At 37.7% G+C, this 18,658-nt stretch overlaps 1 protein-coding gene and 1 long non-coding RNA gene across 2 annotated transcripts in view; one reads left to right on the top strand and one right to left on the bottom strand.

Annotated features, from left to right (window-relative positions):
* Window positions 1-8,219: 8,219 nt before the first annotated feature.
* Window positions 8,220-11,170, bottom strand: LOC307171270. The gene is made up of 4 exons (XR_013823523.1): window positions 10,899-11,170; window positions 10,535-10,567; window positions 9,679-9,800; window positions 8,220-8,655 (listed from the first exon to the last, which is right to left on the bottom strand). It is a non-coding gene; the product is annotated as an uncharacterized lncRNA (long non-coding RNA).
* Window positions 11,171-12,488: 1,318 nt separating this feature from the next.
* The window catches only part of st3gal5 (ST3 beta-galactoside alpha-2,3-sialyltransferase 5), a 30,401-nt gene continuing 24,231 nt past the window's right edge, over window positions 12,489-18,658 (top strand). Inside the window, exon 1 of the mRNA XM_079893053.1 lies at window positions 12,489-12,955. The gene's annotated coding sequence lies outside the window, so the exon portion shown is untranslated. The remainder of the gene's footprint in view (window positions 12,956-18,658) is intronic.

Raw genomic sequence — 18,658 nt, 5'->3', positions numbered from 1 at the left:
AGGAAGGAAGGAAGGAAGGAAGGAAGGAAGGAAGGAAGGAAGGAAGGAAGGAAGGAAGGAAGGAAGGAAGGAGACACAGGCAAACCAAGAGCCACGAAACCAGGGAGGCCGCTCAGAATTGCAGTGTATCTACTAAAAAAAAACCTTGCTGTGAGTGCACAGGATGAAGCAGGCTTTTAAAGGCAGAGCTAATGAGGCTAATGAGTAACAGCTGTATGTAATCATGGCTGATAAGTCCGGGCAAAGGATTATGGGAAATGGAGTCTGTGAAGGTGTGGGAATAGTCTGGGTTTATGATTCACTGGTGATTGGAACGTATGATTGCAGAAAGACTAATTTAATATTTTGAAGCAAGGAATCTTAGATCAAAATATCAAAGTGGATTTAGAAAATTATTCAAGTTCTATAGAGGTCCTGCTAGCATTTTTACAGGAAGTGAAATCATGCCTTACACAATTTGTTGGCCTTAAATGAGAACAAAACTGAAGTAGTATTGTTTGGACCAAGTGATACCATGGTCACCGTCATTATGAGTTTGTTTGGTTCAGCTGTGTTCTATTAATCATCCTCATTTGTGTTGGACCCTCACATTCTCTGTCCGATCACTGTTATGTTAAGTTGTGTTTGTTATCACCTGTCTGCCTGCTTGCTTAAGGAATTATTCAACCACGGAGAAGTCAAGTGAGCCCCCGCAGACCGAGCGGCACCACCCGCCGCGACGAGCGAGCCAGAGCCCGAGGATAAGAGGACAGAGCTTGCAATCACCCCGGATGAAGTGCCCCAGCGTGGATCTGACCAGGGGTGTGAGCCCGAGACACCAGCGGCCGAAGGAACTGAGACGTAGGACTGGCTCATAGACTTCAATTGGGAGTTGTCAACTCCCACCCTATCCCACCTGATATCTAATTCATCTGTATTATCCAAGGAGAACTGTGAGAACTGGGAATTATTTTTTGCTCTATCCTGTGTCATGATTACCTTTGTCATCTCAAGTCTCGTTTCATCGCCACCACCACAGAGCTCAGCCAGTCCTGCAGTCCCATCGCTTGCCAGATGCTTGCAGCCCTACGCCGTCTCTGGGGAGTCCTTGCATTGACAACAAGCAACCACCAGCTGCGCCTTTCCAGGAGGATCCTTCAGCTCTGCCTCCGGCCTTGGATCCCTTCGCTCCATCTCGACCTGTCGGCTTCTTCTTGGCTCCTCCCACCTTCGGCTCCACCAGAGCCCTCAGTCTAGTGGCTCCTCTGGATTCGCTCGTCCCACCGGCTCCCCCTTGGTCAGTCGTCACACCACTTCCAACACGGACTTGCGGGCCATGCGCTGCGCTCTGTCCTTCCACCCCTTCGCCTCCTTCCCATCAGCATCGCCTCTGTCCTCGCTCACACCGTCGTCACCCTTGGGTACTCTGGCTCCACCTATGATGCTCACCTCCCATCATCTCCCCCATGGATGCTCCCTCCATCTGTTCCTCCATGGAGTCTCTGCCTGCTCCTCCTTTCTAGCCCTTCTCCAGCTCCTCGTCCGCCTCCCTCACTCCCTCACTTCCTCATCTGTTTGTGGTTCTTACGGTGCAAGGTCAGTTTTTCCGCCACTCCTTTGTTACCATGGTCACCGTCATTATGAGTTCATTTGGTTCAGCTGTGTTCTATCAATCATCCTCATTTGTGTTTGCTATATAAGTTGGTCCCTCGCATTCATTCTCTGTCCGATCACCGTTATGTTAAGTTGTGTTCATCACCTGTTTGCCTGCTTGCTTAAGGAATTGTTAAACTTTGAGTGTTTTGATCTTGATTTGTCTGTCTTCGTCTTCTTGCCTGAACACAAGTGTGACAAAATTGAGAATTTAATTTAAACTCGTAGTTTTTGTTTTTAAATCATTACACGGCTTAGCACCAGGCTATCTATCTGACATACTATGTACTCATAACCCATCTAGGTAACTTAGGTCTGGCAACCTTGGATTGCTCTCTGTCCGTAGATCAGATCTAGGCTAAAACATTGAGGAGAACAAGCTTTTGCAATAGCAGGCCCTAAACTCTGGAAATAGCCCACCGGTATCAATCCAATCGGTGCTGCCATCACTCTCCATTTTTAAATCAAAGCTTAAATATATTGTCTTTAGTTTTGTGTTTGTTATTTTATAGATTGTAATCTGTTCTGTTTTTATTTGAGTATAATGATCTGTACAGCACTTTGGTCAACCCTGTGTTGTTTTTAAATGTGCTTTATAAATAAATAATGAAATTAAATTAAATTAAATTAAATTAAATAGCTAATTTGTTGAATGTTGAAACAGTTACAGGAAACAATTAAAAGAGTGGAGTAGTGGTCCTTGGGGATTTAAATTTTCTGTTGAAAAAACAAAAACACTTTTCATTTACATGGAAAAAAATGGATTATGGGTGTGTGGTATATGGGGTCTAAAACCTTGTTGAAAAAATTGGATGTAGCACAATTAACGATATGTAGTGAGGCTTTTAAAACAACATCTGTGCCAGCATTGCTGGTAGAAATGAGGGAAATGCCATTAGAGTTAAGGAAACAGCAAATCATGATGACATATTTGGGTGAATTTACAAGGACATAATAACCATCCTGGCAATAAGCGCTATTGAGCCATGTTGGGAACATGGAAAAAGGCAAACAAATAGCTTTGGTTGGGTTGTTAGAAAGAAGGCAAGTGAAGTGGGTATATTGGATAGGAGTTACTCTCCAACTGTAGTTCTGCCTGCTATACCCCCTTGGTTATTGCCACAGCCAGAGAATTTAAAAATGTGGTCATGTGGTCAGGACAGAGGCCATAGGAAACAGACAGAAACAGACCTTAAAACAGACTTTCCTGCATTAATTTATAGACGAACTGATCTATAAATGAATATTCATCCCAGAACATTGTGTGAATGATTTACTGTCTTGTATAGTGTCTTTTAATTCTATTATTTAATTTTTTTGATACTGTGTATTCTATGATCGAACGGTCAATGTAACCTCACCTATACAATGTTTGGTCTCTATAAATTGGTACTTTGAAGATCGAAATGATCATGTATATGATATGTAGATAGCTGTGCTCTTTCATAGTTTCTTCATCAGCAACCAATCCAGCTGCACATGCAAATGAGCACGCTTGAAACAAAAGATCCATAAATCAAATTCTCCCGCTTGGAAATTGCACCCTTCTCATTGGTCGAGCAAACCCGGAGAGGTTGGTCTTTTCTCAGACTTTATTAGAGACAAATTCATAGTGACTTCCATGTCTTCTTTTCCGGGCTTCTACTGCTGTTTCTTCGGGTTGATGTCTGTGGGGACAACCACCGGGGCCCATGGGCGCCGGCAGGCCTTGACCACAGCCTTCAAGCCTTCACAGCCATGCCTTCACTCTCCCAACAGAGTCAGACTGTAACTTCTTCATTCCAACTCAGAAGAAAACTGCAACTTTCTCACTCCTTGGTTGCCTGCGTGGCCTCTCTGGCCCAGGGCCGGCAGGTCACAATCTGCATGTGCATTTGCATGTGCTCAGCCATGTGCTCATGGAGAGAGAGAGAGAAAACCTTCAACTAGAACAAACAAACCATTCAAGCTCATCAACATTTCTTCATTCAACGGCGAAGAAATAGATTGAGACTCATGGAACCATCAAAATCCTTCTTCAGAAACTTGCAAGGCCATGCAAGTATACATTTAATGAGGTGCTCTGAAAATGATAAGCTGATGTTTTTTTTTTCATAGTTAAATGGTTCTTTCCCATAGTTCCATTTCCTGCTTCTGGTTTCATTCTGTCACTTACCAGTTACTTATTTTACTTATGCATCTATGTATGTATGTTTAGATTAGTTATGTTTGTGATTTCTCTGCTTTCTCTGATAGGCGGATTTCGCATAGGCGGTGTTCTGGATTAGTGGGAGTGGCTTGTGCAGCTGTACAAATGTGTTGCATTGTGGGAGTTGTGGTTAAATGTGCCCTAAAGTTACTTTCTGTCATAACTCGGTCAAAAAGGCACCAAATTCGAAAATTCTAATACATTTCGACTACATATATGACCCACTTTCAATGAAGATCAATGTTCCCATGGGTGAAATGCTCCTTGTGCACAATACGTATTTGGTTCTGATTCTCTGCTTGCAACAAAGTTTATTTTACGATTTAGATTTTGACTACAGGCTCTTAGTAGTGTTGTGAACTTAGAATCGAAAGACCTGGGGCCTCATGTACAAAGACTTGCGTTGAATTCATACTAAAACATTGCGTACGGACAAAGCTGTAAATGTGCGTACGCACAAAAAAACCCAGATGTATGAATCTCTGCGTACGAAGGATACCACGCATATTCTCTTTGTACATCCCAGTTAACGTAAAATTGAGCGCACATGCACGAGCACAACGCCCCACCCAGTCTCCTCCCTTAATTAAATAAATTTAAATATGGTAATGAGTCCACTTTGGCAAAATAAAGCAGTAAGAAAATGGTGACAAGAAACGAAACTTTACAGAAAGTGAATTGGAGGTGCTACTATCGGAGGTAGAAACGGAAAAAAAATGTTTTATTTGGAAGTTTGTCCTCCAGAATTAATAACAAAATGAAAAAAATATGAGTGGGAGAGTTTGGCTGATGTCGTCAATGCGGTGGGATCTGAAAGTCACACTGTAGAGTAGACTGAGTACAGTTGAGAAACTTTTTTGCGTTTTGATTTTTCATACAAAAATAGACACTGAAAAGTTGAGACACCAATTTATAATGATGTGAAGGTAACTAACCATTCATTGAAAATATTAAAAAATTAAGACAAATAAAGAAAATAACAATTGGGCAACATTTTTGTTTATTCATCCATTTATAGGCTACTCATTCATTTTATTTAAATTAGCACTGGTTAAAATGTATAAAGCAGGAACAAGATATGTAGCCATATTTATTTTTAATACACAGTTTAAATATCACAAATATCACATTTTATTTTCATTTGTGTCCTGCTGGCTATTACGGCGTTTAAACTGTTAACACTGAACAACTAAACAGTGTGTTTCCTAATATAACTCTATCGGGGGTACAGTTGATACACGTGTGTCTCAACTGTCCCCCGCTGGCCACCTCGCACATTTCTCTAGATTTTGCATTTACCTTGCATGACACAATAGCCTACCATGAAATATGCCAGTTTTTAGGGCACAGAATAACGTTTGTGGTGATACCAGTTACGTTTAACAGTCACATAAAGATAATAAGCTATTCATTGTGGAGAGTGCATGGTGAAGTGAACGTCATATCTTAGAGAAAAAAAAATAAAAAATCCCGATATCTTCGGATCGGAAATGCGTCCGTTGTTCAAATTTCCCACGATCAAAGAGGACACTAATACGCACGTGCACAGCAAAAATCACAACTTGGCTTGCTGCGAACGCAAGTTATTTAAGGTGTCTCAACTGTACACATGTCTCAACTGTACACCGTCTACCCTAAATTACCTTAAAAAGAAATGGTCTGATATAAAGGTGGACATTAAACCAAAGCTGTCATTGCCATAGACTAAGGGTTGTATCAGTTTGCATATGCTTTTATATGTTCTTACTTAATTGCAAAATTTATAGAAGAATATTCCCATAAGGCTCGTGTGACAATATATGACAATTATTTTATAAATAGCAAATTAATAGTAATGCTTCCCACGGTTGGTGGTGCGATAGACTTGTAGAACAATTCGTTATGTAATGTTTGCAACTTCACTTCATTGCCTGTAAGACTCGCCAACGGACAAAAACAATGAGAAATGTACGTACGCCAGACATGAAATTGGCGTGGAGGAACGCACATTCTCGCGTTAATTTCACTGTTAGTACATCCGACCGTGAGCGTGAAAGCTGGCGTACGCAAAGTTTTTGTGCGTACGCAAGATTGATACATGAGGTCCCAGGAGACTTGGTTGTTTCTTCAGCAGGATTCTTTATTGAGAACACGAGCTGTCGGTAGCTGCAGTCACCAAGTCTGACGTGAATGTTCTCTTACAGTTTATATACATTTAGGGGCAGGAACCGAAAAAGACAGGTTCAGGAACCGGTTTTAGACTGAGAGCATTGCCCACCCTAATCCACTCAGCATATCTATTCAAACACTGAGACCCGAGTACAGGACTGGCTGGACTTTCTTGCTAAAACACAAACTCCAAGAGTTTCAGTAAAACAGGACTGACCAGAGTCTTTTGCTTAGAAAACTCTGATAATCATAATTTATACCTAACCTTAACATGCTAAATTCAATGTAAACCTAAATTAAACATTTTAACAAATTTGCATTCCCACAGTAATGTACAGTAAGAAAGACATTTCCCTCCCCAGGAATTGAACATTTCTTAGAATTAATAAACAATTAACACTGAGTGTTCACGGGACAAACAGGTTGATTAATTGTAATACTAATTTTACTATAACAAGTTATGATTGATTATTAATATTTCTTTAGAGCTACTTTGCTACAATATGCAGCATTAATGAGTTTACAATTTTGTAACTCCAGGAGTAGAGAGGATTTATTGTATGAAATACTACAATCATTATTCATAATTCACCAAATGCATTTGTCTGTTAGGTTCATGTGGGTCCCTGCACAAGTTGGAGTTGATGGGAATGAAAAGGCAGATAAAGCAGCAAAATGGGCTTTGAAAAGTGGGAATAGTTAGAAGTTAGAAGCTAAAGTGGTGACTAAGGGACAAATCAAAAAGATGTGCCGACGTGATGGTTACTCTCAAGGTTTGACAAGAAAATTAGAAAATTTAAACCAGGGAGAGAATTTCCAGTACCGGCAACCCACCCCCAGAGGGCAGACTTGAAAACCTACACCTCTAAAGATACCCGACTACGCCACCCCGGAGGCTTGAAACAGGGGTGAAATATAAAAAATAAAAAATAAAAAATAAATTCTTGGAAACCATTAAATAACATGTACGAAAATCAAAATATAACACACACACACACACACACACACACACACACACACACACACACACACAATTATGCCTCCACTCCAGGGCTGGGGCCTGCTCTCCTACTCTGAAAAACACAGCAAACACACGTTCACTCACTTCACTGCACCCCCAAATGTGGAACACTGACCAAGAGACCGCCACCAAGCAGAGAGAAAAGGCTCATCCGCACACAAATCACTGGTCACCCCAACATCTGGAGAGGAAGCAAAACTACAGTTTAGACATACAAACATACACACACACACGTATCCTTATAAAATTTGGTAATCAATCAATTAAAAAAACGAAACAAAAAATATATATAAACCATTCAACAAGTTCACAGAAACGTTAATTAGCAAAAAGGAACAAAAAAATAATAGTAAATAACAAATTCACAAAAACTGATCAAAAGAGACAAATTAGGAGTGTAAGTAGCAACAGGTTCACAGAAGCTTTGTTTAACACAAGAAAAGAAATAATAGTAAATAATAACGAATCCACATAAACTGATCAACAAAAGAGAAAAAAAACCAGATCACACTGGCGACTGTTGGATGGTCATCCAAACCATTCGAGGCCTCGGAGAGAGGGAGTAGGCTACACAGTGCTGTATCTACTGTTCAAGTGTCTAGCGCTGAAATAAACACACTAGTAGCATAAAGCAAGTACAGCACAGCAGCACGTCCGTTCAAAGTTATCTTGTCTTTTAAAAAGTTCTCAAAATGCTAGAACACAAATGTTATTTAGGCTATATATTGTTCATGGAACGTGTTTTCTGGAATGGTTTAGTTGAACGTTCATCTAAAAAATTTTAAACGTTACTACTTGTTTGATTATGAAAGAGAAATCAGAAATGAAATCAGAAAAACTGCTTTGGATTATTCTTAACAAGCCATGGGTATATAGCATACCTTATCATAACCTTTAATTGTAATTCTAACTGTACACTGTTAATTATTTCACTGTAAATTTACAATAAATTGCAGGTTAATAATTGCATGACTTTCACAGTAAGTTACCGTATCATTTTTACAGTAAATAATTGTGAAATGACAGCTGTTTACTGTGACTTCACAATAACTATGCCGTCATATTACTGTGATTTAGCAGTAAGCTGCTGTATAATTACTGTATTTTACTGTGCAATTACAGTTAGTCTATCATATTACTGTAATTTAACAGTAAGCTGCTGTAGAATTACTGTATTTAACCATGTCTATACTGTGATTTAGCATAAATGATGGACCAAACAAAACTGATAAAAACAATGGTTTAACTTTTATTTTTTTAGAAGAAAAATACATTTTAATAACAGGAATAAACACTGTGTAACATGAATGAACACTGGGTAACATGAATGTCTGTCAATATGTGTGTGAATGTGTTTACTGTGTTTACCATTATGTGATAATGGTACTTGAAAAATACAATTTAATAACAGGAATAAACACTGGGTAACAGGAATGAACACTGGGTAACAGGAATGTGTGTCTATGTGTGTGCACTGTGCATGTGTTTACTATGTGATAATGGTACTTCACAACGTAGGACCTGAAAAGAGAAAGAAGGAGAGAGAGAAGAGAAGAGAGAGTGAGAGAGGGAAGAAAAGACAAAAAGGTGGGAAAAGAGAGGGTTGCAGGTGTCTCGCTCCTTCCCTTGCAGCAGGCACCTGCATAGAATGGGTTCTGTCCACTATCTACAAAAGATAAGAAAGACAAAAAGTTTAAGTTACTCTGTGGTGCAAGTACCTGCAAGTATGGTACTCGCATTGTAAAACTAATCCTAAAATGTGTACAATTTAAGAAACTACAATTGTAAAACTCATGATAAATCAGATAAATCATGTGAATAGTACTATATCAATTAATATTAAATCAACAAACCAGAGGACTCTGAAAGTAACATGATTGAGGTTAAGCAAAAATTACATGACATGCGTACATAGTAATGCAACTCAGTAAGCCAGTAATGTGATGTAAATTTACACTTAAAACTATTGTAAAGTACGTCTGTAAATTTGACGTTTTTATTCTAACCTATCAATAACCTATAACATTGAAAAGGCATGTTTAATTCAAATAAACGTAAGAACAATGAATTTTAGACATTTTGCAGCCTGTCTAAACTCGTAGAACAGATTAAAGGGATAGTTTACCCAAAACCCCACCCTCATTCCAAACACGTTAGCCCTTCGTTCATCTTTGGAACACAAATTAAGATATTTTCTGAATCCTCCATGGACAGCAATTTTATTACCACTTTCAAGGCCCGGAAAGGTAGTGAAGATTGTTAAAATAGTCCATGTGACTACAGTGGTTCAACCTTAATGTTATGAAGCGATGCAAAAATACTAAATAGTGCGGAACGCACAAAAAGTATTCTCGTCGCATCATAGCAATAAGGTTGAACCACTGTAGTCACGTGGACTATTTTAACAATGTTTTTACTACCTTTCTGGGGCTTGAAAGCGGTTATAACATTGCAGTCTATAAGCGGGATCAGAAAGCTCTCGGACTTCTTAAAATTATCTTAATTTGTGTTGAACAAAATTCTTATGTGTTTGGAACATCATGAGGGAGTGTAATTAATGAGAGACTTTACATTTTTGAGTGAACTAACCCTTTAATAGCTTAAGTAAACATCTTACTGCATAACTAATTCTAGCTTAAAACAGAGACAGTGTTTCGTTAGTCTGTTCTGAAGTTGGAACACAACTTACATTAGACTGACATCCATTCAAAGTCAATGAGCTTCCTGATCAGTGTACAGACTTGCTGGTTTATGTGTCCTCTCTGCCTCTTTGATTTTGTACCTGTCTCTGGGTTGATGCCCAAGAAGCACCTATAAACAAAAAGACAGAGAAGAAAGATGTTAGTTTAATTCAAGTGGGATTAAAAAGGTTTCAGTTCCCAGTCATCACCTTCAGTGGGTCACTGCTGTTGCAGTACTGAGCAAAACTAAAGTTAGCTCAGTTTTAACAAGGTGACATTACTTGGATTAAATTAAACAGCAACCATTTAAATAACTTAACAGCAACTGAAAAACATTTACATCACAAACACACAGTCAAGAATAGTCCTGCAACAAAGTAAGTTAGATGTGTGTGATTTACCCAGGCAATGCATTTGCACACAACAATTTACATCATTTACACGTACTTTTTGCAGAGGATGGAGGAAGAGCCTGTTGCCAGTCCATCTCCATGTGGCTGTTTCTGCTTGCACTCTTCCTCCTAGAATTATTACCCGTTCACAGACAAAATGGCTCCTAATACCTCCAGATGTCGACCTGTTTTACTTTAGAATAGCACAGCTAACGAAGCTCCACTAATTCAGTGATAAACACATTTATTTTCCTATATCTTTTTTATAATAAAATGCACTTTATTTTTTCTGTTGACGAGACAGACAACGGCTGCTCCGTTTCACACACGGCAGAAAAATATGGACGACGCCCAGCTAGCTAACGTTACTAATTTGAGATTAATTTATTCCACCTTTGCACAAATCCACAACACTATAATGTATCTAGTTGATCATAACTGTCATAATACACACATTAAGGCCACAGCTTACCTTATAACTTTATTTCCCGGTGGTAGAAAAATGCTGTGGGAAAAGAGAGAACGCTGTTAGAGTAACTAACGTTAACTAAGAAAAGCATTAAGCAAAGCTAAAGTTCAATTTTGACGGTGTAGCTAACGTGAAGCCTCACAGTTAATAACTTAATACGACTACTAATACACTTATTAACGTAACGATCAACGTCTGATCATTCAAATTTACGCGCTCAAACCTAGACGCGAATCTGCTCCAGCTAAGTTACAAAAACATAAAACAGAACTTAACTAACGCTAATTTGGTTCATACTTTTAAATAACATGCAATTTCATATTAAAAACAGTCATCAAATTGACAAAGTTTGAAATTAAACACTTACCGCACTGAATCCGTCGAGTGAGACCATGGAGGATATCAGGCCAGGGAGCTCCGGGGGAGCTCAGATGACGCAGTTGCAGCGCGAAAATGACGGAATTCACAGTAGTTTCTTGTAAAAGCCCCGCGCCTGCATTATTTTCACAGTAAAAGTCTAAATACGGTATTATATTGTGAAATATCACAGTTAAAGCCTGTGAAGTGGTAATAATGTAATTACCTGTGAAATATTACAGTTATATATTGTGAAATCCTGGAAATATTTTACAGTGTATATTTATTAATAAAATCATTATGAGATAAGAAATACCCATTATCATTTAATAAATCATGAATAAAATGATGTGACTTTGTTAAACACTTTTTCAGCCATTTAATTCGGAATGTACCAAGAAGAGATTCAAATGTTCATACTCTTTAACCATGTGGCATTTACGTAAATAATGTTTTTTATTTTTACATGAAATTTTAAATAAAATTGAATTCCGATTTAACTTCTTTTGGGGTGGTATACAGAGCAAGAGATATATAAATAAGTTTAGATATTTCCTCAATTTTAGTCAAGAGGAGTCAAACTAACCAATGTACCCAAAATAACCAATGATTTAAGGATGTTTTCATACTTTCTATTTTACACTGATTAGAAACTGATTAACTGAGAAACTGATTAACGTAAGCTGTAACTGACTGTCTTTTTTATTGTATTTTTTATTGCAGAGAATGGGAACATACAAAAGAGAAAGCATACATCACATAATATCAACCACAAAAATAATAAAGGAGACAACAGCAAAAAAGAAAAGAAAAGAGAGAGAATGGGCCATTAGGCCTACATCAAATAAAAATGTTCACATGAAGAGATCAAAGGCAGTGCAAATCCTAACAGTCCTTGTAACGTTCTTATTAGCATATACTGGAAATACATTTGAATAATTTTCCATTTCTTTTAAGAAGACTGAGACGGTTTACAGTTTGAAAATTTGCATTTGTGAATGTAAAATTTGCTTAGGAATTCTTTTCCTAGGGGTCTGAGTCAAAACACTCAAATATAATGTTTCTCATATGTATTGAGAAGCCTGGCAAAATCTTACACTTGACAAATACACCAATATAATTCCAACGCTTCTGGCTGTAAAGGACTGTCATATTAAACTTTGAACTGCGGGCACTGACGTCACTGCCATTACACGATAGGCTGAGATGCCTCACGTGATCCAAGTTTTGGATACAGACCCTCTTATCATCTCCCTATAATAAGACATCTCTGCCTAAACCCACTGCTGGCCCTGCTCTGTCTGGACATATGTTCAACTTAATGGAGATCTCAAGCGAAAAACACTATGTCGAGTTTCGAGTTGAATTTAGCGCATGCATCATATTGTTTTGAACGCTTGCAGTTATATTTAAGCCTTGCCCTTGATTATGCCTATAATTAGCTTGGTTTACAACGGTTACAATTATATTGACACAGTATCTTTACTTTAGTCATTCGGAAAGAAAGTTTGCATATCGCAACTGCAATCGTGTGCTGAAAAAAAAAAAAAACCACACATGACACAAGCGCGCTATGACAGACCATAGACAGACCCACAGCGAGGCATTGAGGCATTGAGGCATTGGATCGTTCAGCGGAACTGAGCGGATGTCTTCCATCAACACACCGGAACTCATGCATATTAATTAGATAACGTGAATGGTCGCCCCTAGGAAGCGACAAGTTATTCTTTTTTGCAACAATAAGCGTTCTCACGATGAGGTAGCCTATGACTTGTGAATTTCCTTTAGCACCTTCGATTGTTTTGCTTACTGAACAGTGGCGTCGACACACTTTTGGCCTAGACCTGTAGGCTATACAATGGCTTGTATGTTAAAAGATCTCCGGAAATCGTGATACAATCGTCAGAGTTAGTTTTTTAATTCAACGTCGGTGCGTCTGAAAATGATGACGCTGTAGGCTACTAGTTACAAAAATGTATCAGGCTAACTGTCACATCGACATCGTGGATTCATTAGTTGGCTCAGTATACTGATCCTTATGAGAACACAGAGCTAAAGCTAAAGGTAAGTGTCAATGTTGATTTGCCATTATTAGCCTATACTAATTCAATCATGTTCATGTGTAAACAAGAGCATGAAAAACCTCAAATTACTTTGTTGATAAACTGTTTGGATGATGTGATGTACAATATAGGCTACTTGCTCCTAGTGTATTACCGTATATAAATCAAACGAGCTGCTTTTTGAAATGTAGCCTAGTGAGTGAGTAAAACCTTATGCTTTGTTTGGGGTCCGCAGACCCTCTGAAAGTAGTGGAAAAAACAAATACGTCATTAATGTTTTTATACTGATATTTCATGAATTTTCCAAATTATCTAAAATCTTTTAAGTATTTTCTTTTGGTAACACTTTACATTAAGGTTTATTAGTTAATGTGTTAACTAACATGAACTAACAATGAGCAATTAATTTGTTACAGTAGGCCTATTTATTAATATTTGTTAATGTTAGATAATAAAAATACAGCTGTTAATTGTTTGTTCATATTAGTTCACAGTGCATTAACTGTTAACACATAAAACTTTTGATTTTAATAACGTATTAGTAAATGTTGAAATTAATATTAACTAAGATTAATAAATGCTGGATAAGTATTGTTCATTCTTAGTTCATGTTATAACTAATGTATAACTAATGTTAACTAATGAACCTTATTGTAAAGTTACCTTTTTTTTATCTGTCAGTTAGATCAATACAAAATGTCCCCAAACCACACACACTTGTCTCTCTCACTTACATGCACACTCAAGTCAAGTCACCTTTATTTGTATAGCGCTTTTATACAATACAGATTGTTTCAAAGCAGCTTTACAAACAAGAAAATGATGCATTTCGACTGTTGTTCAGCTGAAGTCAGTTCAGTGTTGATCCTGTTCCGTTGTAAAGATCATCAATAATTAAATCTGTAATCTAATATCTATAAAGCAGTTTAAAAAAAAGTCATCGACCAGTTCAGTTTTCATACAAAAGGGTCAGTACAGTCAGATAAATAATATTATTGTTAAATATTAATTCAACAACACACACACACACACACACACACACACACACACACACACACACACACACACACACACACACACACACACACACACACACACACAAACTCTCATTCACACACTCTCTCAATTCAATTCAGTTTGATTAGTAAACAATATGTAATACAATTAGGGTTGGGTATCGTTTGAATTTTAATGATTCTGATTCTTCTTATCGATTCAGATTCTTCTCAATTCCTAGTATTTCGAATTCCAGTAAGGTAAAAAAAATATATATAAAAAAAAAAAAAAATATATATATATATATATATATATATATATATATATATATATATATATATATATATCACTTAATTAGAAGCACCACAATTTAAAATTGTGCCTTTTGTAACATAGGGACTACTTACCAGACATTTAGAAGTTTATTTTAAAATACAAAGTATTGAAAATCAAAATAAAGCTCTGTAAACACTGTCATTTTTTGCAACACTATGAGTGTGTCCCATCAGGTAATCACACCTACTTGATCACATGGGCCAAATACAGGAAATATGTAAATTGAAAATTCTTTTCATGGAAAAGCAAGAAGAGGATGTGTAAGAAGATATGAGGGGAGCTTCAGGTGTTAGAGAAAGACATAATAGAGTGTGTAAAAATGAACAAGCAACTGAGAATTTTCAGTTTACATGTAACACATTTCTGCAAAAATAAATGTACTGTATAATTACAAATCTGTATTTACTGTAAAATACTCAGTGTGATAGACAAAATGAATAATGACATTCATGTATAGTATAGAAAGCAGTTAGCGTCAATAAAAAAGTAGAATTTAATTTTTTTGGTTTTATTTGAGAAGCAGTCGTCAGTAAAATGATGGGAGCACAACCAAAGATCGGGACTGTAGTTGTAGTGCTGTTGGGGGGACATGAGAGCATTATACATGTTTAACATTGCATTTATTGTGATATCTACACTATAAAAAAAGAAATCTGTAGAAACAGAAAAGTTACATGTTATTTTCTGCCAGGACATTATCCATTAAGTCCGTGGACCTTAAACCCTGAAACACAATGCAATGTGTAATTCAGAATATGGGTAAAACACCTGTGAAAAATTAAACCTTAAAGGTATAGCGGAGGATTTTCCCAAATTTTAGAAAAGAACCGCCCTCTCCACTTTTTGAAAAAATGCACATGCGCAACACTCTGCTCCCAAACTGCTCCCGAGAGGGAACGCCTATTAAACGTGTGCACATTAAACGTGTGAAAACTTTACCTGTCGAGTAGAAACTTCGTGACTGAGGCATCAGTGGGAAGCCCAACCTGTGTTTTGAGCGCACGCCATCGTGTGAAATATTCTCCCAAAAACACTCTGGTCTTGTTTCTATCTTCTGCGGCCTTTCTCTTCTTCTCATACACCTCGTAGACTTTTTTCCTCTTGCGACCCTCAGCCATTTTCAAAGGAATGGCTGAAACCGTAGCTCACCACACATATACACCGGAAAGTGCGCATGCGCAGAAAGCGAAAACTACCTAGGGACGAGCACGTACGACGGCCTTACGTAAACATATCACCAGAATGATTGACACTTAGGAGGACCAATAGTCTTGATGATCCACCCGGAAAAAGAAAATCCTCCGCTATACCTTTAAGTAAACTTCCTTCAGAAAATTAATCTCTTTTTTTATTATCAGATTTGCATGTATTTACCTTGATTTTGCAGCATCATTTTGGGCATTAAAGTTTGGACCTCCATCTCCGTAGGAGCGCCTTTAAAACCCTGTGACTAAATATCAGACCATGGACTAATTATTAATACATAATTAAAGTAATTATGTTGAGGTGTATTTAAATGTGTGTTGGTTTGCATGTACAAAACATTGGTCATGTACATGTTTTGTACTAAATTTGCTATTGTCATCATCACTAATTTCCTGGAGAAAATTCTGGAAGAATGCCATTTATTAAAACCTTTGTACCTATAAAACGCTATGTATTTCCATAACTCCACACGCCCTGCTCTTGCAGACATCACACGTCATCAGGGCGTTCTGTAAGACTGTAGAGTTGTGGACAGACATTTACTGGGCGCCATGAACAAGTCAAGGCACATTTATTTATATAGCGTTTTTTTTTTTACAATAAATATTGTTTCAAAGCAGCTTTACAGTGATAACAGGAAAGTAATCCAACAAGTTTGTTTAGGCTGTAAAGTAGGGCTGGGTAAAAAATATCGATTTCTCGATTTTAATCGATTCTCATTTTTACGAAACGATATCGATTCTTAAATCCCAAGAATCGATTAGTCATCCTGTTTTCAGTTGATGAATGAATGGAACATTGTCTTAATGTTCTAACATCGCCTTAATAATACCAGTTACAGCGCGAAATAAACATGAATGAGCATCTGCAAGTGTGTTAAAAGATAGAGTACAACTTATCGAAGTCCGTATCATGTCACATAGAATCGCTCAATCAGTGTTTCAACCGTGGAAAGACGTTAGTAAACAATGTCATGTAACGTCATTTCCTCAGAAAAACCATATCCAGTGACCATAAACTCGTTAGTCAGCTAGAAAAATTAACTCTGGAGATGAGCATTTTGTTAAATATATGCACCATATTACATATTCATTATAATTTTTAAAGGTCCCATTCCATGGATTATTTGTATTATTTTATAATGTTTCCAGGGGTGCCCTTATAATGTTAGTATGTTTTTTAGATCAAAAATTGTTATAATTTAGAAATAAAAGGCATATTTCCTAGCCTGATTTCATTCCCTGGTTTGAACACTCTGTTTGAAGGGGCGTGTCTGCTGTGAGACTTCAGTGTAAACGCCCTCTGCTGTGATTGGCTGACATGCTTGCATATGAAATATCTGGCATTACATGTGGAACTATCTGGAAAACTTTTACTATTACAGCTATTATACGTTTTTACTATTACAGCTATCTGGATTAACGAATCATGAGAAGTTTTTTAAAGTGGGGGTGAAATGCTCATTTTCACTCAATCTCCTGTTAATCTTGAGTACCTATAGAGTAATATTGCATCCTTCATATCTCCAAAAAGTCTTTTGTTTTATTAAATTTTTAACAGAAAGATTGGCTGTACCGAGTCTTTCCGGAAAAAACCGAGCGGCTGGAGGCGGGCCCTGTGGGCGAAGCTTAGCTGTGCTAATGCGCCAAGCTAGTGACAACACACAGAGACATTTGTTCAACAAACAGTTTTACTCACCGTCCGGTTCCAACGCACGACCGCGAAACTTTATCATTGTGACTGCTCGATCCTTAAGCATTAGACGATCTGCAAATCCGTGGATCTGGGCTTTGTTTATAAAACAATCATCGTCGAAATGCAGGGAACAACAGTCTTACACAACTCCGTTTATGCTCAGGAAAACAAACTCCATCCACGGGTTCCTTAACGCTGGGTTCTTTGGGAATCTGTGCAGGGTTGTCTTGCCCTGGCAACCAAAAACACACTTCTTTGGTGACATTGACTTCCCAAAAGCCGGGCAGGGCGCTTTGATGGCGAACTGCTTTCACTCTCTTGCTCTAGTCTACGAGTGCGCGCGCGGCCGCGATCTTACCGGAGAAGTGCCCTTAGAACCCATATAAGGAAATTCCGCCCTATCTTACGTAAGACAGAGCCATACTCGAAAAAAACTTTCCGAAACTTGTGACAAACCGGAAGGAGTATTTTTGGAACAAAAATACTCCTTCAAACGTACAACTTAGTTTTTGAAACTTTGTCCATGTTTAGCATGGGAATCCAACTCTTTACCAGTGTAAAAAACTCAGTATGCATGAAATAGCATTTCACCCCCCCTTTAAGTATTTAGATCTATCCCATTCCCATCACATAAAAGGTTGCAGTTATGAGCACTGAGCAGATGACAGCCTGTTGATCGCGTGAAAGATCTTATCATTGCAACGCAGTTTCTGCACTCTCACTAATGATTTCACCAATGCAAACATGAGGTATATAAATACAGTAAGAGCTTCGTTGTACAGTGTAACAGCGTCATTGATTTCATAACGAGTTTAGGCAAGTGTCCAGATAAACTCGCGCTGTGTGATTAACAGCTTGGGCGATTGGAAAGGGATTGTTCTTTGATCGCTTTCTGTATATTAATCACAGTTTAAGTAAGATTATTTTCATCCTACTAAGAGAAACGAACGATGTGAAGAGTGATCGCTACTTCCATATTAAATCACTACTTACCGCTTGCTGGAATATAGTTGAAATTGCCCCCTTCGTCAGTATGAAACGCTGAGAGAAGTCTGCTTGATATTATCCCAGGTTAGAAAAACAGTCCGTGGTGAAATGGACAGAGCAAACTAACAACTTCGAATTAAACTTTTGCGGTATCCGATTATAGATAAACATCAACCGTCTGTTGACATTTCGCCATCAATACGCCTGTGTTCCTGTGGGCGGAGGTTACGGTTCTAGTGACATCATTAAAGAAGGAAGTAGAGGGGTGTAGTCCAATCCAGCCGTTTTTTGTAGTCAACTTCTGTTAAATAAAATATCTCGCTTGGCATTGAACTTTGAGCTTTATAATTTTACAGATATTATTTATACTCTAACAACAACATTACACACTAACTAAAGTTTGAAACATGGGATCACATAGAATGGGACCTTTAATGTTCTTCAATATTTAATGCATGTTTGAATATATCTGGAAAGTTTTTGA

Source organism: Squalius cephalus (genome assembly GCF_949319135.1).
Source record: "Squalius cephalus genome assembly, chromosome: 14".
Lineage (NCBI taxonomy): Eukaryota > Metazoa > Chordata > Actinopteri > Cypriniformes > Leuciscidae > Squalius > Squalius cephalus.
The sequence above is the reverse complement of the archived record's forward strand: the minus strand, read 5'-3'. Positions and strand labels throughout refer to the sequence as shown.